This window comes from Salvia miltiorrhiza, unplaced genomic scaffold (assembly GCF_028751815.1).
Source record: "Salvia miltiorrhiza cultivar Shanhuang (shh) unplaced genomic scaffold, IMPLAD_Smil_shh original_scaffold_419_1, whole genome shotgun sequence".
In the NCBI taxonomy this organism is placed as follows: domain Eukaryota; kingdom Viridiplantae; phylum Streptophyta; class Magnoliopsida; order Lamiales; family Lamiaceae; genus Salvia; species Salvia miltiorrhiza.
In genome coordinates this window covers 404,060-429,275 of record NW_026651545.1, presented here as the reverse complement: position 1 = coordinate 429,275, position 25,216 = coordinate 404,060, and the positions used below count along the sequence as shown (strand labels likewise).

At 37.5% G+C, this 25,216-nt stretch overlaps 2 long non-coding RNA genes across 2 annotated transcripts; both read left to right on the top strand.

The window, feature by feature from the left end:
* Window positions 1–9,747: 9,747 nt before the first annotated feature.
* Window positions 9,748–24,532, top strand: LOC131004541 (uncharacterized). Its single transcript, XR_009095055.1, has 2 exons — window positions 9,748–9,923; window positions 24,246–24,532. It is a non-coding gene; the product is annotated as an uncharacterized LOC131004541 (long non-coding RNA).
* LOC131004542 (uncharacterized) lies at window positions 21,096–24,053 on the top strand. The gene is made up of 3 exons (XR_009095056.1): window positions 21,096–21,178; window positions 23,032–23,098; window positions 23,702–24,053. It is a non-coding gene; the product is annotated as an uncharacterized LOC131004542 (long non-coding RNA).
* Window positions 24,533–25,216: the final 684 nt, after the last annotated feature.

Sequence of the window (25,216 nt, the reverse complement as noted above, 5' to 3'; positions counted from 1 at the left end):
ACGAGTATAAACTATTTAAAATTCAAATCCAATTGAAGAACTCCTAAATACGAGTATAAACTATTTACAAATTCAAATTCAAATTGAAGAACTCCTAAATACGAGTATAAACTATTTACAAATTCAAATTCAAGTCAAGAACTCCTGAATACGAGTATAAACTATTTACAAATTCAAATTCAAGTTAAGAACTCCTCGATAAGAGTTTAAACTATCAAAATAAATTTCGAGACTCGTCTATTACCAAAGGCATTTCGTCCATAAACAAGTCTCGATGGGGCAATTTGTAGTCAATTAAATTTGTCGTCGAATTAAATTGTGCCACGTGTAAATTCATGAATTAAATATTCAATTATATTTTCTATTTTATTAAATGGGATTTTATTCCTAATTTAAATAGATATATAATTAATATTTAATATAATGAACTAATGGGCCTATTGGCCACTTAAAGCCCTAAAGTCCATACATGGAGGCCCAAAGCCCATAAAAGCCCATGAGGCCCATCTCTAAAGTCTATAAATAGAAGAGTTGGGTGCTCATAAATGATATCTTGGAGGAGTGCAAGGTTGAAGAGCACAAGAATTCTCTCAAGTGTCACAAGTGGAAGAAGTGGAGGATTCAAGCATTCTTCAAATCTTCAAGTGATCAAGAATTCCATCAAAGCTTCAAGAGTTCAAGAATTCAAGATCTTCAAAACTTCAAGAGTTCAAGAATTCAAGACCTTCAAAGCTTCAAGTGATCAAGATTTTCAAACCTTCAAATCTTCAAGTGATCAAGATCTTCAAAGCTTCAAGTAATCAAGCCTTCAAATCTTCAAGTGATCAAGATCTTCAAATCTTAGAGTGATCAAACCTTCAAATCTTCAAACAATCAAGCATTCAAATCTTCAAGATCAAAAGCTTCAAGGCGTTCTTACAAAATTCTAAGGACGTTCTTCTCCAAATCAAATCAACTTCGACGTTCAAATTCAAAATCATGGTTTGAGCCCTTTGGATTTATCGTCATCAAATCAAATGCTCCAAGAACCTTCGAGATTGTTCAAGAATCAAATGGAAGAGAAGAATCAGAGGATCACCTAGAGATTGCAACCTGCAAAACTCTATCAAATTCTATCAAATTATCTTTGTAACGCGCTTTTGTATTTTCTTAAATTGAAATACAAAAATTTGTGTTTACAGGATCAATCACCTAAAGAAAATATAAAGTCTATATGTAACACCTCCCCTTCATTTTCACGGATAAATAGCTGCCAACTCACACCATCCCTCAACAAGTCACTGCAACCAAATTTACTTTGGCATTTCTCTCAAGCTTCAACAATTCTCCCTATATTCCTCTCTCGCAAGAAAGGTTCAAGAACAGAATCATCCACCATTCAAGTACTCACAACTCACAAGGTTTTATCTTGAACTCCTTGCTTATCTTATTTTTTTTTACAGAGATTAAAGCCCTTATTTTGTGTTCCACATTCTGAAAAACTCAGCTGCACAGACAAAGAAACGCACATACGCATACATCTATTCTGTATATATATATATATATATATATATATATATATATATATATATAGGGTTAGTTTCTATGGAGAAACAAAAAAATGTAGAGAATAGAGAAGCATTGAACATGCCATGAACATATCAGTAGAAAAATAGAGAAGCAGTTGAACATGTCATGAACTTTTGGGGGCAGGAGGGTTCGATGGCTGTTCATGTTCAACACAAATTTCCGTTGAACATGGCGCGAATCAATCTCAGCCGTTAGATTAAATAAGATCAATGGCTGAGATTGCTTCTCCTTTCTTTGCAAATATTTGCTTCTCCATAGAACTCTCTCCTATATATATATATATATATATATATATATATATATATGTGTGTGTGTGTGTGTGTGTGTGTGTGTGTGTGTGTGTATCCGCATAAACAATCGAACCAAGTTTTCAGTATGTATAACAAAATTCATTTACTGATTTCAAGAAAAGACTTATATTTGTACATATGAAAGAATCGACTTGACAAAAGAGAAGTCTTGAAGCTTTAACTTTCCTCTGTCTTTGAACTTGTTGTTTTGAACCCTGATCTCGGTAGAGTCGAGTAGGGAAAATGGGTATTGGGATGTTGACTGTTGTGGTGTCGCCGGAGATAAGGGAGAAGGTCAGAGTTGAGTCGTGACTGAGTTGAGTCAGGGCGGCGGCTCATCGCTGCTGTCCGTCCGACGGTGGTGGTGGTCTACCACTGACCGAGGAGAGAGAGAGATTACGAGGGAGGTCAGCGGCGGCGGATGGCTTTGTCAGCTGATGCGTCCGTCGGATGGGAGAAGGGCGCGTTGTCGTTGGTGGGAGTCAGACAGAGGGAGGCCAGAGCGCGGCGGCCCTGCCGTTGGTGCTCGGCCACGGACGGAGAGGGGAGAGCAGTGGGTGACGACGGCTTATCGCCGCTGCTCCCCGGCGAGCTTCCGCAGCGGCGGAGCTTTGTGAGAGAGAGAGGGAGATGGGGACAGATTCTTGTAGTGAGAGGGAGGCGGCGGCGTTTCGCCGCCACCAAGGAACGAGGTGGCGCGGGGTGTTTGTGTGGGCAGGGTCTCCGCATCGGAGGGAGAAGCTGACTAGCGGCGGCGCGGCCTCGCCGGAGGGGGGTTGCAATTTCGCCGGGCAGATCTTGAGAGAGTGAGGGAGTTATAGTTTAAGTCTGTGTGTGTGCGTGTCTGATGGGGGGAGAGGGTAATAGGGTTTGATGTACTGGGCTTTAGGTTTGGGCTGGGATTATTCATTTGAGATGTGGGCTGATTTTTACTTTAATGTTGGGCTCAATTAATTTCATTCAGTCTTGGGCCTCATTTTTTTAAAACGAACTGGACTGCTGCATTAATTTGAGCTGCCTCATTTTAATTAATTGATTGAGCTATCATTAGTTTAATTAATTAATTTAAAGAATGATTTGCATAATAATATTAATATTATTATGTGCACACATGATTAAGCATGAAATGATTTGCATCAAGTATGTTTTTTTTGTGAGTGAAAGCATTCATGATTTAATTGGTTTATTTATAAATTCAATTATTTAAGAAAATCGAGTAAGGATATTGTTGGTGTCTTTAACTCAAGAATTTAGTTTTCAATTATTTATTTACTAAATTTTGGAAACCCGGCGTGATGAATCAAGTAGGTTTAGTACATGCACTAAGACATTAAGATTAGTTTTATGAGACCTATTAAGGATAGAATTTCTTGTAGGCTTTGTGGACCAAGGGGATTAGCACTGCTTTCCCAAGATGAGTTTATGTGATTATGATCTTCAGGCTTTGCCTATCCAGGTGGGCTTACTTTCCAAATGTACAAAGTATGATTGAGTTATTAACCTCTAAATGTTTCAATGAAATGCAAATTATTTATTCAATAAAATGCATACTGTTTATCCAATAAAATGTTTATGTGCACTCTGCTCTGTTTAAGGCTCGCAAAGTTAATCAATTGAGGTTCTCTTATGACCTAACACGTTGTTTGAGAATTGTGTACACTCGTTAGCTGACCTGGTGGGTTGATCTCCATCGGGCACTAACTAAGAGGCGTTATGCTTGCTGGATGTGTTCCGAAGTATGTAATGTAAGGCCTGCCTGGGTAGCGTCCCGAGGTCAATTCAACTTGTCTGAGTTACGTCCTCAGGGCAAGTGCAATGGGAGAAATAGATCCGTCGGTGGCTAAAAGGTCCAGGATCACAGCGAGTAACGGAAAGGGAGTGTGACATGTGCGCACAAATGAAAGAAATTATTTTAACATGCTTAGAAGTTCTTTCAATTTAAAACCTTCTAAGTCATGTCAAGTATGATTGGATAAACTGTCCTTATGAAAATATGAAATGTTTATGAAAATGCATGCCCACTGAGTACATTAGTACTTAGCCCAAAAATACTTTCAAATGTTTTCAGGTTGGCTGGCCGGTGCTGATGGGACGGAGCTGAGGCTAGGGTTAATTTCCTATGTTAAACTTCCGCTGTAGCAATTACTCATATCCGTCTTTTGTTTTCCCAACTTAAGATCTTCATGTTAAATTTCAAATGATATACCTGACCGAGCTTAGACTCTTCACTACCAAATTTATGCTAATGAATGTCGGTTGTCAGAAGTATGAAACAAAACTTGTGATCCAAAGGGGCATAGCCCGACTTTCTATCTTATTTCGGTTTTAACAAGGTTTTTCCTTTGTTTATTTCTATGAATTAGTTGCACCTCGATTATATTTATTCATTCAAGAATTGGGGTGTGACAGAATGGTATCAGAGCATAAGTCTTCTTTCATGTCTCTGATAACCATAAGCTGATGTCGAGTCTAGAATAGTATCTCTAGACATCTAAGAATGTCAGTAGCCCTCAGCTCGCCGTCACACTGCCGCAACTAAGGTACGATAATAGTTTCAAAAATATACATATATGTACTTCAGATGTTATGAAAGTTTTCAAGAAAATGTGCGCCTTATGTTTATGATGCTATGTGAATTGCTAATCATTTTCATATTGTTAGTTTGGGTCTCCGACTCATATAACCCAGATCAGTGTCGTGTTTGGGACTACCCGAACCCATAACGACTCAATGAATGTTATTTCGTGTTTAGGACTACCCGAGCCCTTAACTAATCAAATATATGTATGGTCGAGTTAGATTCCTTGAATCTTTCCGGCAAAAGCAAAGTTTTCATGAAAGGGACTTTAAATGTCCATATATGTTAAGGTTTCAAAAGAAACAGAAGTATGTATGTATGTATGAATGAATGAGAAAGCTTTATGTTGTCGTTTTAGGCTAGCTGCCTATACGATTAGAATGATGGATCCTCTTACAAACCGTTTGAGTACCACCCAAGAATGCTTTGAGAATGTTAGTCGTGATAGCACCGCTTGATCGATTTAAGTAAGGACTGGTAAGATAGAAATGTTTAACATAGAAATGTTACAACATAGAGGCATTGCTTTAAAGACCCAGGATTCACTTGAACTATCTCAATAGCAGTAGGATCAAGTTTCTTGCATAAGAACTTATCTTGCATATGATTATGATGTTAGTCGTGATAGCTTCGCTAGAACGGCATAGAATGGACTTTTATGGTATCAGTGACTTATGATGAAATACTCGTTACTAAGTGTTTTAAGTTAGAAGTTTGACCAGAGCCTTACATGAATAAGAAGTTGACATGATTGGGGGCGAAGCTCCCATTTGACTGAGTGATTCGTTTTGTTGGGTTTGGCCAGCCCACATGACTAAGATCTCGGTGATTGTCAATTAAGATTTTTGATCTTGAGGTAGAGTATCATCCCAATATATAGACTCGCACTATATAGTTGTCACAATAGAATATCCTTTTATCACGATAAGTGTAGTAGCGATTAGAATTACTCAGTTTGTCATTAGTTTTTAACCAGCTGTCAATATATGGTCCACATGGTGGACAATAATGAGAAATGCGTAAAGGAGTTCGTAAATGAATCGCGTCATGAGATATTCAATTCCCCTAGTAAACCAAGGAGATATTACGAAGGAACAAGCAATGAGCGAGACTCTCACCCCCGACTCACTACAACAAATGGAGAAGGAAAAAGTTTTTGCACAAACAAGATATGTACACCACCTCAAGATGGAGGTAAAGAAAAAAGAAATGGAATGAAAGAAATAGAGGAAACTCTGAAATGGAAGGAAAGCAATGGAACTAAACTTAAGGTATAACCCGACCCTAAGGCTAGCAAGCTCAAGCCAAAAGAGTGAACGCTTTTGCTAAAGTACCAGAAGCTCCATTAAGAAGAATGTTCGAATAGAGCAAATGATCGCTTTAAACTGCAGAGAACTGAAGCACTATGCCATCACCTCAAAGAATAAATTTGGAACACCACCACAATGGAATCATAGAAACCCACATTGAATAATAATTTGGAAATGAGAAAATAAGTTTACATGGCAGAAGGAGTGCCATTAATCTTTGAAGTGAAAGTTACCAAGATGATGAGAAAAGTTTGATGTTAGAATTCCCTAGCCAATCTGAGAAAGAGACTTAGGACGAAGAAAACAATTAAGAAAGTTCAACTGATTTGAGAGTAAAAAGATATCTTTCCCAATGAATTACCAAATTTTCACCAGACCTAGTTTCATGCAATACAATATGTCACTATGGGGAGCACTAATTCGAGATGTCAAAAGAAAAGATGATACACTAAGGATGTGTATTGATTATAAGAAGTTGAAGCAAGCTCATAAGAATAGATATCATCTCTCAAGGACGAATGACAAGTTTGAACCAATTGAAAGAAGTGAAGTTTCACAAACTCATCGTGTTAACTGAAGGAAACAACCCAATCAGATAAAGAAGGATTCGTGAATTGCGCAGGTGACTGAAAGTTGAGACTAGACTGAGTTTGATACAAGTTCAAAAAAAAAAGGGTGATAACATAAGTATCTCGGTGATCAAAGCCACATGAGTTGAATTACCCGACTTATGACTTAGGAATCGCTACTGTTGTGCACGCATCGAGAATTTGAAAACACTATCTCTACGGAGCTAAGAGTGAGATCTTTACCAATAACAAGAATCTGAAGTATTTTTTTTTCGAGTAAAAGAATTTGAGCTCAAGTCAACAGAGATGACTTGAACTAGTAAAAGTTTTGGATTCTACCATCAGTCACGACTTAAGAAAGCAAGGGTGACAACAGACGCCATGTGTCGAAAGACGGGCAAAGATAAAGTATTTGAGTACCAAACAAAGAGAACTGATTGGCGATCCTGTCCCATTCAGTATAAGAATTGTTCTTCATTTGAGGCATTATCAAGTTGTGTAGCTGCACAGATAACTGAATCTGACTTACGAAAAATGGTTGGGAAGGCACAAAAAAGGAAAATGGATATTGGTGAGAAAATGTATCTCGCCTCAAGGATAAGTGGAACAAAATGTTTGACAAGGTAAAGAAAATACACCAATGTTTAGTGAAAGATTTTGTATGCTACACAAGAATGAAAAGAGCATTGGAATGTACCAGAAATCTTGAGGAAAATTTTTCTGGAAAGAAAAGAAATGAAAAGAGATGTAGCATCATTTGTTCAATGATGTCTCGCTGTCAGCAACTTAAGGTTGCGTATAGGAGGAAATGACAATCACCATTTTACTGTGGTGCAGTGGGTGAAAGAAAGTTTTTAGATTTGAAACTAGCATCAAGGATGGTCGAGAAAGTCGATTGCATCAATCAAAGAAAAGTATGATAGATAAAGTCTTATGTCAATAAACGCCGATCGGAGTACAATTCAATGTTGGGGATCGAGTTTTCCTCAAGTTTCTCCCCGATAATAAGTTATACGTTTAGTAAGAGGAGTGAATACAACCCCGCTATATAGGACCTTTTGAGATCCTAGTTAAGTTAGGCCTTGTAGCCTATAAGCTGGCTCTGCCACCAAGCATTGTGGATATATACAATACGTATCGTGTCTCGCAATTAATGGAGCTTGTGTTTAATCCAAAGAATATGATTAAGCAAGATAAAGTAGTCCTAGCCAGGACCTAAGTTATGAAGAGAAATCAGTCCAGATACTTGATCGCAAGGTTCAAGTTTTATGAGACAATAATATTGTTCTCGTCATGTAGTGGAACCATCACATGATGGAAAAGGCCACAAATGAGATGAATGAAACGAATGACTAGTATCACAAACCAGAATACCAGATATGCAATTCCGAGGACAGAATTTTTATAAGGTGGGAGGGATGTAATACCCCGTTTCCCCGAGCTAAATAATTTTGAACTTACAAATTAAGATGATTCACGTCGAAGAAAGAAAATGAATATATCTTTAATTCCAACAATAATTTGCAAAACCTTTTGTAAAGTTTATTTATTTAAATTCTTTTATTTATTTAAATTCTTATGCATTGCATATTTATTTAAATTAAGCATTCAAGCAATTGCACGAGCTATTTATTTAGTGAACCCTGAAGAAATTTTACATATATGTTTTTAATTAGTCATAGCCTTTTCAACCACTCCTATCAGCCACCATACTTCCTCTCACTCACGTACAACCACTCTTCAACATAACCCCAATTTCAGCATGAGGCCATGTCAAGGTACACGTAGGGATCAATCACCTAAAGAAAATATCAAGTCTATATGTAACACCTCCCCTTCATTTTCACGGATAAAGAGCTGCCAACTCACACCATCCCTCAACAAGTCACTGCAACCAAATTTACTTTGGCATTTCTCTCAAGCTTCAACAATCCTCCCCATATTCCTCTCTCGCAAGAAAGGTTCAAGAACATAATCATCCACCATTCAAGTACTCACAACTCACAAGGTTTTATCTTGAACTCCTTGCTTATCCTATTTTTTTTACAGAGATTAAAGCCCTTATTTTGTGTTCCACATTCTGAAAAACTCAGCTGCACAGACAAAGAAACGCACATACGCATACATCTATTCTGTATATATATATATATATATATATATATATATGTGTGTGTGTGTGTGTGTGTGTGTGTGTGTGTGTGTGTATCCGCATAAACAATCGAACCAAGTTTTCAGTATGTATAACAAAATTCATTTACTGATTTCAAGAAAAGACTTATATTTGTACATATGAAATAATCGACTTGACAAAAGAGAAGTCTTGAAGCTTTAACTTTCCTCTGTCTTTGAACTTGTTGTTTTGAACCCTGATCTCGGTAGAGTCGAGTAGGGAAAATGGGTATTGGGATGTTGACTGTTGTGGTGTCGCCGGAGATAAGGGAGAAGGTCGGAGTTGAGTCGTGACTGAGTTGAGTCAGGGCGGCGGCTCATCGCTGCTGTCCGTCCGGCGGTGGTGGTGGTCTACCACTGACCGAGGAGAGAGAGAGATTACGAGGGAGGTCAGCGGCGGCGGTTGGCTTTGTCAGCTGATGCGTCCGTCGGATGGGGGAAGGGCGCATTGTCGTCGGTGGGAGTCAGACAGAGGGAGGCCAGAGCGCGGCGGCCCTGCCGTTGGTGCTCGGCCACGGACAGAGAGGGGAGAGCTGTGGGTGACAGCGGCTTATCGCCGCTGCTCCCCGGCGAGCTTCCGCAGCGGCGGAGCTTTGTGAGAGAGAGAGGGAGATGGGGACAGATTCTTGTAGTGAGAGGGAGGCGGCGGCATTTCGCCGCCACCAAGGAACGAGGTGGCGCGAGGTGTTTGTGTGGGCAGGGTCTCCGCATCGGAGGGAGAAGCTGACTGGCGGCGGAGCGGCCTCGCCGGGGGGGGCTGCGATTTCGCCGGGCAGATCTTGAGAGAGTGAGGGAGTTATAGTTTAAGTCTGTGTGTGTGCGTGTCTGATGGGGGGTAGAGGATAATAGGGTTTGATGTACTGGGCTTTAGGTTTGGGCTGGGATTATTCATTTGAGATGTGGGCTGATTTTTACTTTAGTGTTGGGCTCAATTAGTTTCATTCAGTCTTGGGCCTCATTTTTTTAAAACAAACTGGACTGCTGCATTAATTTGAGTTGCCTCATTTTAATTAATTGATTGAGCTATCATTAGTTTAATTAATTAATTTAAAGAATGATTTGCATAATAATATTAATATTATTATGTGAACACATGATTAAGCATGAAATGATTTGCATCAAGTATGTTTTTTTTGTGAGTGAAAGCGTTCATGATTTAATTGGTTTAGTTATAAATCCAATTATTTAAGAAAATCGAGTAAGGATATTGTTGGTGTCCTTAACTCAAGAATTTAGTTTTCAATTTTTTATTTACTAAATTTTGAAAACCCGGCGTGATGAATCAAGTATGTTTAGTACATGCACTAAGACATTAAGATTAGTTTCATGAGACCTATTAAGGATAGAATTTCTTGTAGGCTTTGTGGACCAAGGGGATTAGCACTGCTTTCCCAAGATGAGTTTATGTGATTATGTTCTTCAGGCTTTGCCTATCCAGGTGGGCTTACTTTCCAAATGTACAAAGTATGATTGAGTTATTAAGCTCTAAATGTTTCAATGAAATGCAAATTATTTATTCAATAAAATGCAAACTGTTTATCCAATAAAATGTTTATGTGCACTCTGCTCTGTTTAAGGCTCGCAAAGTTAATCAATTGAGGTTCTCTTATGACCTAACACGTTGTTTGAGAATTGTGTACACTCGTTAGCTGACCTGGTGGGTTGATCTCCATTGGGCACTAACTAAGAGGCGTTATAAGGGTGCTTGCTGGATGTGTTCCGAAGCATGTAATGTAAGGCCTGCCTGGGTAGCGTCCCGAGGTCAATTCAACTTGTCTGAGTTACGTCCTTAGGGCAAGTGCAATGGGAGAAATGGATCCGTCGGTGGCTAAAAGGTCCGGGATCACAGCGAGTAACGGAAAGGGAGTGTGACATGTGCGTACAAATGAAAGAAATTATTTTAACATTGTAATACCCGGGCTTTTGATGACGTGTTTAATTTCTTGAGTTTGAGTAATTAGGGTTTAGATCCCTTGTTTGATTTACTTTGTAAAGAGATGAGGAGTTATATGAAGTTTTCTTGTTATTTTTTTTAAGATGTTGAGATGTTCTTTCGATGATGTGAGAATGATGTGAGATTTTATATCCGTATTTGAGTTTGAGTATTTGAATAATTCGAGATAATTATTTAAATGAGAATGATGAACTCGGAAGTGAGATCTGAGTCCGTTAAGACGTTTTTCAAAATTTTGACTTTTGACGATGAATAGTAAAATACTGCTATTTCGTCTTTTTGTCGACTTTCAAAATCTTATGTGCACGTCGTCGAGAAATATTCTTAATTTTTCGATACGAGTCCAATAATGAAAGTTTTTATTTTTGGACGATGAGTGAATAGTAAATCGGGATTTCTCGATAAACGAACCGAGCTCGTTTATCAGAATTTCGAGAACGAGCTTGCGTTTTCTATATTTATATAGAATTACGAGTGTAATGAAAGTGAGTAGGAGTTAAGAGGGTGAGTAACGAAGAATGTGGGTAATTAGTCGTTAAAACGAGACGAAACGGGATATTTAACGACTAACGGGTTAATATCTTAAATATCTAAGGCTACCCCACCAAAACTGAAAGATATTATGGACTAGATTAGGATATATTTGATATATTCTAATACTAAGTAAGACAGTTCAAGTGTGAATTCCTTAGTCGTAATTGTTGACTCAAGTGTGAATTCCTTAGTCGTAATTGTTGACTAAGGAAGACAAGACAATTTAGAATTGTCTTCTTCGCTTATAAATAAGGGAGCTTGGTCTTACGAATCGATATATGAAAATATACGAAAACATTAGCTTAGAGCTTTTGACTTCCGATTTGAGCACCGAGACGAGCGCCGATCATCTTTTCGATCACGTATCTAAGTAGGTAAGATCTCTACCTACGTTTTGATGGTTTTCTTTTCGATTTTCGTCGACGTCGAAAAACGTCGATTCTCGACTTTATTTTGAAACGACGTCGGATCGTCGTGAAATTTTAGTATGTTGTTCTTGGGTAGATGTTGAGCATGTTTAATGAAGGGAGTAAGAACGGAACGAACCGTAGCTATGAAACCCATGAGGGCAGCCCCGTTTTTCACATATTAGCTTGTCTTTCGATTTTTGTTTGATCGTTTTGACTTGATATTTGTGCTTAGGGGTATGCTAGAATCGATATATATTAAATTCGTATTTTTCCAAGCACGAAAATTGTATAAATTTTTAGAGTATGATTATTTAAATTCGTGAAGTTTGAGACGTTGCATAATGAATATTATTGCGTATATGTGTTCTACGATATCACATGAGCATGCTAATTGATTTACAATTTATGGATGATAATTGTTGAACGAAATTAAAACTGGAATTCTGTCAAAATTTTACAGCAGTTTCAAGCTTATGTTTCGATGAGTTTTCATTGCTTGATGGCTCTGAAATTTTAGTATGTTTATCTATGATATGTGTATTTCGTCTCTGCAAAATTTCATGTCTTTTGGATGATGTTTGCTATTTTAAAGATATTTTGAAAAATCCTTGACAGAATCTGTTAACTGTTGGTAGACTTCACAAAAACGTTTATATCTATTAATCCATGAAGGATTTTGCATCACCGTTTTTTTTAAACGAAACTAGACTTCAATACTTTTCTAAAAACATAAGATTTCGATTTTTATGATCTCTGAAACAGAGCAGTTTATTATTTCAAAAATGCCCTGTTCTGCTGTCATATTTGTCCAACAGTAAAAGTGTATGAGTTTCATTGTTTATTTGGCAGATCATATGAACGTTTTCTCTTGTGAAATTTTAACCAAATCTTCAAGGATACCTTTAGTTTTGGATGATTAAATTTGATGGAATTTTATTAAGGTTTGCCTTGGTTTCTAATGGCCTAAACAAAATTGGCAGAAACTGTCAATCTTTGACAGTCTGCACTAAAAGAGCAATATCTCCAAAAACCTTTAACCTTTTTGGTTAACTACCATTTTTAGAGTGAACTACACTTCATGAAGTTTTTGAGATCAATTGGTATGAGAGTTTATGATGATTGAGTTGGTTGTTATGAATTTTTAAAGATGACACAAAAACAGCAAAACTTTCTAGAAAACAACTTGATTATATTTGTTTTGATGGATGATACGATATGACTAAATGGTGTGAGTTGTGAGAGTTATGATTAACGCACATAAATGTTGGTATCTGACACTCGAACAATTGGTGTCGAGTATAAATGATAGTTTACTGATAAAGAGTTTTGATGATTTTGAATTGTTTGGTTTGCGTTGAAAAGATGTCAAGATGTTAAGTTTTGAGTCGAGAGACGAGTTCACGTAGTGAGATTCACGCGTTGAAATCTCGTGGCTGACATTATATATGAATAGGTCATGCCGAAATTTTTAGTGAAATTAGAATTTGAGCATAGTAAATTCTTGTTGACCCGTGACTCAAATACATGCCTAATGGAAAGTTTAACTTTCTAATTGGTTAATTAGACGAGATGAGAGCGAATATATCTGCTAAGAAAGTGGACTTTTCGATGTGTTAAATATTTCTTTTAATTGAAGCGCTGCTAATTATAACATAAGGATGTTATAATTAATGAGTAATGACGAGAGATAATAATTGTTATATTGATTAACAATCAAGAGAGATGAACATTAGAGATACTAATGTTTCATAAAAGAGATTAGATTATTAATCGAGGTTTCTTTTATAACTTCTCACCAATTCTTCATAACAATGAAGGTCCTTTTGGGAAGTAACGACTTGAGGGAGAGAGTGACGTTACTCATTGATACAGAGACACAACGAGGTGGGCATTACTTTTACTATACGTATATAGAGATCCCCTGCGTGTCGTAGGCCTCTTATACGAATGAATGCATGAGATGATTTAACTGTTAATTTCAGTTTTATATATCTATCAAATGAGTTTAATGTTACATTTGAGCAAGTTATTTCGTTACAAAATATTTGAGTTAAAGTTATTTCAAGTATTGTCTTGCCATAAAATGTTTAAATTTTAGTATGATATCTATCTGCTTTGGCTTTGCCAATGATGCAATCGAATTCGGGTCCTGAGCAGTTGATAGCTATCCTGCCAGGGCTAGTGTACACCAGTGACCGTGAGTCATCTAGCGGGTTGGCCGGTCAAGTGACCGTGAGAGGTGGCCACCTCTCCGGCACACAGTTTCAGATATGATAGATTACAAAAGAACTTAGTCTGATCAGACGAACTTTAAGAATCACAAATGAACTTAGTAAGCTTGGGCATTTTTAGCGAAAAACTCCCTTGCTGTACTGATTATGATGGCATGACAATTTACAGTTTTGAAGCATGTATTTTTATACCTAGGCATACGTGCCCACTGAGTGCTTATGTACTCAGCCCTGCATATGTTTTCTAAATGTGCAGGTTGAGCTGATGTGATGATGGTGCTGCAATGAGCGGAGTCTCCAGGGTTGTTAATAAATAATTAACATGTCTAGAATATGTCTTCATACATATGTCTAGCTACTTTCCGCTGCAAGATGTTGTTGATGTTATAGTATGTTATGTCATACTTTGAGTCTTAAGAGAATGGTTTCATATGATGTATAACTTGATTAATGATATTAATTAAGTTTTATGTTGTCTTTCATAGACTGTTCAAAAGAGTATTAATGAGTAAATACGATGATTTTTCTTAAGTTAAGTAAGATTTACGGTTTCAAATGATGCCCCTTTCTTTCCCTTATTCTTTAACCCCATCCCTAGTCGTAGATCACTCGGCTTAACTATCCTTAGTTAAGGCGGGCTGTGACAGAGTGGTATCAGAGCGAAGGTTAAGCTCTGAATTAGAAGTCTTGAGTTTAGTCTAGAATGAGTCACTAGACTAATAGTTATTAACAACCATGAGCTCAGCGCACCATCACACCAGGCTCAACGAGGTATGTAAAATTTCAAAGTTTATTTGACGTTAAATTTTGAAGAGCATGATGTTGAGGTTATATGATGAGTTATGATGTTACACTTTAAAGGTGCATAGTTTGAGTTTGAGGATGACAACATGATTAATAATGAGTTATTATGTTGTAAGAGCATATGTTGATGTTACATGATGAATCATGAGAGCGTTTGTATCGTATGATGTTATATGATTGAGGATGCATAATTATGAGTTATGATGTGATGTATTTGAGATGTTTTGTGATGAGAATTGTTTGAGCAGTTGTGATAAGTCACGATGATTTAGATGAAGGAATCTAATGTCATTGTTAAGAGAGATTTTTTTTTACTAAGTAGAAGCATGAAATGAGAACTTAGAGCTAAAGCTTGAGAGAATTAGCAATTGCTTTAAGTACTTGTTGGTTTGAGTTATGAGTTTGAGTTATGAGCTTGAGTATAATAGCATGATTAATGATGAGTTATTAGCATGCTGCAATGAGATATTGTACGATATGTTGAGTTGTTTTGTGACGCGAGTTTTGCTCACGCAACCTTAATGGTACTTGAGAAGGTATCATGAGCCATAGTCTTTGGAGATGGCTTTGAGAGAGAATTGTTTGAGTTGTCTTACTGAGTCGCGATGATTTAGATTAAGGGATCTAATATCATTGTTTAGAGAGGTTACCTACTATGTAAAGATGGGACGAGATGAGAATTTAGATGTTTTGAGCTTAAGTTTTAAGATAACAGTACTACTTAATAGGAGTTTTGCTAAGTTATGTTTTGTTTATTTCTGTTGCTGGAGCCAAGTAGAGTTAGTTCCTAGAGTCACCTTTAAGTTCTCCTTATAGGTTGGCCAGGACTGTTGGCACTGCACGAAAGTGGACTGTTGTGAGATCGAACTCAGGAAAGATCGGATACGAGGACGAGGCGTACAGTATGTGGTACAGAGATACCCTAGCAGATTTTCAAACACATGTTCAAAGACTATGAAAGGATGAAAGCCTTATGGTTGTTACTAGATTGGATGGCATCGTGCACCTAGTCCCCGTGCTACCAATCGAGTGGTAGGATTGAGCAAGGAAGAAAGCCACTCAATATGATGGGACATGTTGTCTTGAGCATTGGACCCACAGGAGATGAGATTTGTTACAGATACCCAGATTTTCTATGCGGATCTAATGACCGGATGCTTGTTTTCTACCAGAGACTCTAGAAGAGTGTAGTAGATATCGAGTCGATCCTTGAGTATCAGTTACCAAAGATGATAAAATGATAAACGATAATGAGGATGAGAAGTAGCCGAGGATGGCTAGAGTTGATGAGGATGAGAAGAGAAGTCGATGTAGGCTAGAGCTAAGGATGATCTTGAGAGTATGCGCGGTACACCCTCGTTTTTGATTAGTTGCAATTACATTGCGATGTATATAACTTACTTAGGAGATACTGGTACTTGAGATTTTGACATGATGATAGATAAGCATGCGAATATAGTACCCTACTGATGTTAAATAGATGGATGTTCCTAGTGTGCTAAAGTAGCAACTAGATGAGTTAACTGGTAGCAATTACCGTAGGAGGTTCAGACCGAGACATAGTACTATTAATGGTGTTGGTTTAGAAGGGACATTACGATAGATACTATGGTTTTTGTAGGGTTTAAATAACCCCTTTATGTAAGCCCTCTAAAAAGAGGCATTCTACTGATGGATATATTAGGTTGACCAGAGTGGTCTTTTTGTTAGCATTTCGTGAGTGCTTATTGCCTTACAGATGAATGTTAAGAGGACCGTGAGGGTTTCCTTAAAGTTGAGTTAGTAAATTGAACTTGAGTTTCGAGGATGCTTAGAGCGTTGGTCGAGTTGAGTTTTCCTTTTGTGATTTCAAAAATGCCTCAAAGATGTCATCAAGAGTGTGATGTCAAGGATAGGCGGGATAATACTCCGCCACCACCACCGCAACATGAGAGGAGAGTCGAAAAATATTGAACTTTCGAAACAAGAGTCTAGAACATAGGACCCTGAGTTTAAGCTTTTAGCTTGCTGGTGTGAACTTAAGTTTTGTTATGTATAGTATGTTGAGGGTTTAGAAGACACAAAATTTCCAAGTTCGGGATAATATATCCCGTGTGACTGGGGAGTGATTATGTTGGACCTGGCCAGTCCGCATGATCCAAATCTCAGTAGACGTGTTTTGGGTTTATAAACCCATGTGTTTCAACTTTCGGTTGAAAAGCCAGATGGGTTCTTACTCTAGGTCATTTTTGTTCGACCTAGTAGTTACTTCATTCTACCCTCTGGTCATTCATTTGAGTCTCTTGAACAATTTGTTTTGATGTCATTCTAGGGTTGAACCCTTACAACTTTTGAGTTATCCTAGTAGATTCTTTTGATGTATAAGACCAGTGAGAGGCACGTCAGAGGACTTTAACACCCGAGCAACTGGTAAACTACACCTGAGAACAATTGAAGACTACTCTTGAGAAGTATGTACCGAGGAGTACAGTAAGCAGCGAGAGGCTGATTATCGAAGTTTGATGCAAGGAAAGAAATCGATTGTAGAGTATAATTGAGAATTCTGTGAGCTATCACGTTCGCTCATCAGAAGATGGATAATGATGAAGAGATGTCTGAGTTTTAAGTGCTGGTTTAATGCAGGACTTTAAGGTAGTATGGGCAAGTTATTGGATGCACCAGTTAGAATCCTGTTTAATACAGGAGCTTCGCATTCTTTAATTGGTTGAAGCATGTTACCTTCAAACTCGAACCAAAACAAGCTAGTCCCGAGTTGAGAGTAATCACTCCTGTAGGAAGAGCTACTACAGTTTCTCACATGATTTCTAACTTAGAGCTTGAGTTATGATCACTAAAGATGAAAACAAGAACCTTGCACTTAATGCCTATGTGGAACGTAGACATTATTCTAAGGATGGACTGGTTAGAAGAGAACTTTGCCCCGATTGATTGTTAGAAGAGACAGATAACTTTCCAACCACCTGGGAAGGAACAGACATGTTTTCACGGCATTGATAGAAAGAAGAGAGTTCCAATCATTTCGGCACTTCAGGCGTCGAAATTGGTAAAGAAGAAAGGAGCACAAGCTTACCTAGTTTACTTGAATGATGAAGGAGAATCAAGTAAAAACTTTGAGGATGTAGTAGTGGTAAGGGAATATAGAGATGTATTTCTCGAGGTCTTACCAGGATTGCCACCAACAAGATAGTTGGAGTTCACTATCGACCTAGAACCTGGATCAGCACTAGTGTCGAAGGCACCCTATAGAATGGCGCCTAAGGAGCTACAAGAGCTGAAGATTCAGCTACAAGAATTGCTCGAGTTAGGTTTTATTAGACGTAGTGTATCCCCGTGGGGAGCACCAGTCTTTTTTGTCAAAAAAGAAGGATGACACGTTGAGAATGTGCATAGATTATCGAGAGCTGAATAAATTGACACTCAAGAACAAATATCCTTTGCCGAGGATAGATGACTTGTTTGATCAATTACGAAGAGCGAGTTTTTCTTGAAAGTTGACTTGAGATCATAATACCACTAGTTCAAATTTTGACAGGAGGATACACCTAAGACAGCTTTTCAAATGAGGTATGAGCACTATGAGTTCATAGTTATGCCATTCGGTTTGACGAAGGCACCAGTAGTTTTCATGGATCACATGAATTGAGTTTTCATCAATAACTGGATAAATTTGTCCTAGTTTTCATAGATGATATTCTCATCTATTCGAAGAATGAGCAGGAGCTCCAAAACATTTGAAAACGATGTTGGAAACACTAAGAGTTGAGAAGCTTTTTGCCAAATTCACCAAGTGCGAGTTTTGGTTGAACAAAGTAACTTTACTAGGACATGTTATATCATCTGAAGGAATTAAAGTTGACCCCGTCAAGGTACAAGCTGTACATGAGTGGAGATCACCAACTACGCCTAACAAGATTCTCAACTTTTTAGGCTTAGCAGGATACTATCAGAGGTTTATTGAAGGATTTTCCACGATAGCAAGACCGATGACACAATTACTTAGAAAATAAGCTAAATACAATTGGAAAGAGGAGTGTGAAAAGAGTTTTTAAGAGCTTAAAGGAAATTGACTACAGCACCAGTGCTGATAGTCCTAGAAATGGATAAAGAGTATACCATCTACGCAGATGCGTTAGAGAGTGGGCTAGGATGTGTTTTGATGCAAGAAGAAAGAGTTATAGTCTATGCATCACGATAACTTAGACCCCACGAGATAAATTATCCAACGCATGATTTAGAGCTTGCAGCCGTTGTGCATGCCCTGAAAATTTGGAGACATCATCTCTACGGAGTTAGATGTGAGATTTTCACGGACCACAAAACTTTGAAATACTTTTTCAAGCATAAGGATATTAACATGAGGCAAATGAGATGGCTCGAATTAGTAAAGGATGTTAACTGCGACATTAATTATCACCCTAGCAAGGCCAATGTAGTAGCCGATGCATTGAGCCGAAAAGTCTCGTCAAAGTTAGGATGTCTTCTCACGAGAGAGGATGAGCTTATAAAGGACTTTGACAAGATGAGGATAGAGATGATAAAACCACCAGGGACGATAGCGAGTATTGTTGCGACGATGCCTAGTTTGAGGAAAATGGTGATTGAAGCACAAGGAAAGATGAGACAATGAACAAGTTACGAGAAAGGATAAGAGCATGAGATCTCAAGAGTTACCAAAAAGCATCAGACAATGCTATTTTATTTGAGGGGAGAATATGCATTCCCCGCGATGATGAACTTAAGAATACGATCATGAGTGAGACTCATGACACGCCTTACACCGCCCACCCAGGAGGCACAAAGATGTATCAGGTTGTGAAAAAAGAGATTTTTGTGGGACGGAATGAAACAAGACATAGCTTCGTTTGTAGAGCGATGCTTAGCTTGTCAGCAAGTGAAAGCATTACACCAACGACCCTATGGGAAGTTAAAACCATTGGAGATTCCCGAGTAGAAATGGGATCACATAACGATGGATTTTGTGACAGCTTTACCCAAAAGTCAAAGAGAAAATACAGCAATTTGGGTGATTGTAGATCGACTAACAAAATCTGCACATTTCATACCGATCCTAATCGCGTATGGACCAGATAAGTTAGCACAATTGTATGTTCGTGACATTATAAGATTGCATTGAGTACCTGTGTAGATCACCTCAAAAAAAAAAAAAATATTACATCACGTTTTTGGATGAGTTACAGAAAGAGTTGGGTACAAGGATGAATTTTAGCATAGCAGACGATAGAAGATATGATAAGAACTACTATCCTTGATAGAGGAGTACATCGGGTGAATGTGTTGCCACTACTTGAGTTTGCCTATAAGATGTGAGACAAAGTTTCGAAATAGGAGACAAAGTTTTCTTAAAGGTTTTACCCTCAAAGGGGATGAATAGATTTGGAGTTAAAGGACAGGTTAGACCCAGAGTTATAAGTCCTTACGAGATATTGCAAAAGATAGGTTCAATAGCGTATAGGTTGACTTTGCCACTTAGCTTTGGAAATGTGCATAACGTGTTTCACGTGTCACAATTGAGAGGATATATATTTTCGACCCAAACCATGTGGTTTACTAAGAAGAAATGATCTTAGAACCAGACTTGAGTTATGAAGAGAGACCTCAGATGATGCTAGATCATAAAATTCGGCAATTGAGTAATAAGTCGATTGCATTGGATAAGGTCCAATGGAGATATGATAGTTAGAAAGAAGTGGAAAGAGAGCTTGAGGATAAGATGTGAGAGAAGTACCCGAAACATTTACAAGAGGTACAAATTTCGGGACGAAATTTATTTTAAGGGGGAGGGTATGTAATACCCGGGCTTTTGATGACGTGTTTAATTTCTTGAGTTTGAGTAATTAGGGTTTAGATCCCTTGTTTGATTTACTTTGTAAAGAGATGAGGAGTTATATGAAGTTTTCTTGTTATTTTTTTTAAGATGTTGAGATGTTCTTTCGATGATGTGAGAATGATGTGAGATTTTATATCCGTATTTGAGTTTGAGTATTTGAATAATTCGAGATAATTATTTAAATGAGAATGATGAACTCGGAAGTGAGATCTGAGTCCGTTAAGACGTTTTTCAAAATTTTGACTTTTGACGATGAATAGTAAAATACTGCTATTTCGTCTTTTTGTCGACTTTCAAAATCTTATGTGCACGTCGTCGAGAAATATTCTTAATTTTTCGATACGAGTCCAATAATGAAAGTTTTTATTTTTGGACGATGAGTGAATAGTAAATCGGGATTTCTCGATAAACGAACCGAGCTCGTTTATCAGAATTTCGAGAACGAGCTTGCGTTTTCTATATTTATATAGAATTACGAGTGTAATGAAAGTGAGTAGGAGTTAAGAGGGTGAGTAACGAAGAATGTGGGTAATTAGTCGTTAAAACGAGACGAAACGGGATATTTAACGACTAACGGGTTAATATCTTAAATATCTAAGGCTACCCCACCAAAACTGAAAGATATTATGGACTAGATTAGGATATATTTGATATATTCTAATACTAAGTAAGACAGTTCAAGTGTGAATTCCTTAGTCGTAATTGTTGACTCAAGTGTGAATTCCTTAGTCGTAATTGTTGACTAAGGAAGACAAGACAATTTAGAATTGTCTTCTTCGCTTATAAATAAGGGAGCTTGGTCTTACGAATCGATATATGAAAATATACGAAAACATTAGCTTAGAGCTTTTGACTTCCGATTTGAGCACCGAGACGAGCGCCGATCATCTTTTCGATCACGTATCTAAGTAGGTAAGATCTCTACCTACGTTTTGATGGTTTTCTTTTCGATTTTCGTCGACGTCGAAAAACGTCGATTCTCGACTTTATTTTGAAACGACGTCGGATCGTCGTGATATTTTAGTATGTTGTTCTTGGGTAGATGTTGAGCATGTTTAATGAAGGGAGTAAGAACGGAACGAACCGTAGCTATGAAACCCATGAGGGCAGCCCCGTTTTTCACATATTAGCTTGTCTTTCGATTTTTGTTTGATCGTTTTGACTTGATATTTGTGCTTAGGGGTATGCTAGAATCGATATATATTAAATTCGTATTTTTCCAAGCACGAAAATTGTATAAATTTTTAGAGTATGATTATTTAAATTCGTGAAGTTTGAGACGTTGCATAATGAATATTATTGCGTATATGTGTTCTACGATATCACATGAGCATGCTAATTGATTTACAATTTATGGATGATAATTGTTGAACGAAATTAAAACTGGAATTCTGTCAAAATTTTACAGCAGTTTCAAGCTTATGTTTCGATGAGTTTTCATTGCTTGATGGCTCTGAAATTTTAGTATGTTTATCTATGATATGTGTATTTCGTCTCTGCAAAATTTCATGTCTTTTGGATGATGTTTGCTATTTTAAAGATATTTTGAAAAATCCTTGACAGAATCTGTTAACTGTTGGTAGACTTCACAAAAACGTTTATATCTATTAATCCATGAAGGATTTTGCATCACCGTTTTTTTTAAACGAAACTAGACTTCAATACTTTTCTAAAAACATAAGATTTCGATTTTTATGATCTCTGAAACAGAGCAGTTTATTATTTCAAAAATGCCCTGTTCTGCTGTCATATTTGTCCAACAGTAAAAGTGTATGAGTTTCATTGTTTATTTGGCAGATCATATGAACGTTTTCTCTTGTGAAATTTTAACCAAATCTTCAAGGATACCTTTAGTTTTGGATGATTAAATTTGATGGAATTTTATTAAGGTTTGCCTTGGTTTCTAATGGCCTAAACAAAATTGGCAGAAACTGTCAATCTTTGACAGTCTGCACTAAAAGAGCAATATCTCCAAAAACCTTTAACCTTTTTGGTTAACTACCATTTTTAGAGTGAACTACACTTCATGAAGTTTTTGAGATCAATTGGTATGAGAGTTTATGATGATTGAGTTGGTTGTTATGAATTTTTAAAGATGACACAAAAACAGCAAAACTTTCTAGAAAACAACTTGATTATATTTGTTTTGATGGATGATACGATATGACTAAATGGTGTGAGTTGTGAGAGTTATGATTAACGCACATAAATGTTGGTATCTGACACTCGAACAATTGGTGTCGAGTATAAATGATAGTTTACTGATAAAGAGTTTTGATGATTTTGAATTGTTTGGTTTGCGTTGAAAAGATGTCAAGATGTTAAGTTTTGAGTCGAGAGACGAGTTCACGTAGTGAGATTCACGCGTTGAAATCTCGTGGCTGACATTATATATGAATAGGTCATGCCGAAATTTTTAGTGAAATTAGAATTTGAGCATAGTAAATTCTTGTTGACCCGTGACTCAAATACATGCCTAATGGAAAGTTTAACTTTCTAATTGGTTAATTAGACGAGATGAGAGCGAATATATCTGCTAAGAAAGTGGACTTTTCGATGTGTTAAATATTTCTTTTAATTGAAGCGCTGCTAATTATAACATAAGGATGTTATAATTAATGAGTAATGACGAGAGATAATAATTGTTATATTGATTAACAATCCAGAGAGATGAACATTAGAGATACTAATGTTTCATAAAAGAGATTAGATTATTAATCGAGGTTTCTTTTATAACTTCTCACCAATTCTTCATAACAATGAAGGTCCTTTTGGGAAGTAACGACTTGAGGGAGAGAGTGACGTTACTCATTGATACAGAGACACAACGAGGTGGGCATTACTTTTACTATACGTATATAGAGATCCCCTGCGTGTCGTAGGCCTCTTATACGAATGAATGCATGAGATGATTTAACTGTTAATTTCAGTTTTATATATCTATCAAATGAGTTTAATGTTACATTTGAGCAAGTTATTTCGTTACAAAATATTTGAGTTAAAGTTATTTCAAGTATTGTCTTGCCATAAAATGTTTAAATTTTAGTATGATATCTATCTGCTTTGGCTTTGCCAATGATGCAATCGAATTCGGGTCCTGAGCAGTTGATAGCTATCCTGCCAGGGCTAGTGTACACCAGTGACCGTGAGTCATCTAGCGGGTTGGCCGGTCAAGTGACCGTGAGAGGTGGCCACCTCTCCGGCACACAGTTTCAGATATGATAGATTACAAAAGAACTTAGTCTGATCAGACGAACTTTAAGAATCACAAATGAACTTAGTAAGCTTGGGCATTTTTAGCGAAAAACTCCCTTGCTGTACTGATTATGATGGCATGACAATTTACAGTTTTGAAGCATGTATTTTTATACCTAGGCATACGTGCCCACTGAGTGCTTATGTACTCAGCCCTGCATATGTTTTCTAAATGTGCAGGTTGAGCTGATGTGATGATGGTGCTGCAATGAGCGGAGTCTCCAGGGTTGTTAATAAATAATTAACCTGTCTAGAATATGTCTTCATACATATGTCTAGCTACTTTCCGCTGCAAGATGTTGTTGATGTTATAGTATGTTATGTCATACTTTGAGTCTTAAGAGAATGGTTTCATATGATGTATAACTTGATTAATGATATTAATTAAGTTTTATGTTGTCTTTCATAGACTGTTCAAAAGAGTATTAATGAGTAAATACGATGATTTTTCTTAAGTTAAGTAAGATTTACGGTTTCAAATGATGCCCCTTTCTTTCCCTTATTCTTTAACCCCATCCCTAGTCGTAGATCACTCGGCTTAACTATCCTTAGTTAAGGCGGGCTGTGACAAACATGCTTAGAAGTTCTTTCAATTTAAAACCTTCTAAGTCATGTCAAGTATGATTGGATAAACTGTCCTTACGAAAATATGAAATGTTTATGAAAATGCATGCCCACTGAGTACATTAGTACTTAGCCCAAAAATACTTTCAAATGTTTTTAGGTTGGCTGGCCGGTGCTGACGGGACGGAGCTGAGGCTAGGGTTAATTTCCTATGTTAAACTTCCGCTGTAGCAATTACTCATATCCGTCTTTTGTTTTCCCAACTTAAGATCTTCATGTTAAATTTCAAATGATATACCTGACCGAGCTTAGACTCTTCACTACCAAATTTATGCTAATGAATGTCGGTTGTCAGAAGCATAAAACAAAACTTGTGATCCAAAGGGGCATAGCCCGACTTTCTATCTTATTTCGGTTTTAACAAGGTTTTTCCTTTGTTTATTTCTATGAATTAGTTGCACCTCGATTATATTTATTCATTCAAGAATTGGGGTGTGACAGTTGAAGCACTCCAAAGGCACGTTCGACATCCTTTTCGTGTAGAACCTCGCCTCTTTCGAATTGGCCACCAACGGTGGGCTCTTGACGAACGTTGGCCACTCAGTGTAGATGCCATTACACAAGTAGTAACTCATCTGATAATAGTATCGGTTGATTAAAAACGTCACCAACGATGACATTCCTCCCAAGACGTCGGCGAACAGAGGCGACTGGTTCAAATACTCATCATAAGTATCCGTAGAAACACCAGTGGCTAGTTGTCGGATAGTCACCGTGTATTTCTGCAATGGCGTGAGGAAGTCCCAGCCTGCAGCACCCATGCACCGTCATTCGGAAGTAACCATCTACACCTTGCACACCATCGATGATGCGCAAGAACAACTCATTTTGTATCCGAAAACGACATCAAAAAAAAATATTGGATCGTATGTCGGGTTATCATTGAAGTAATCTAGAAGAAGCCGTTGATGGGTGGCCTCACGATCACGATAAACGAAGGCCCTATTCGAGATAACTCGTCGTTAGGGTTGTGGTTGGGAGTGAGAAATTGAGCCACCATTTCTTGCGATTGGACGATGATGACTTCATCGAACCATGGAGTCTTTTGTGATAGATAAAAAAATGAAGAAG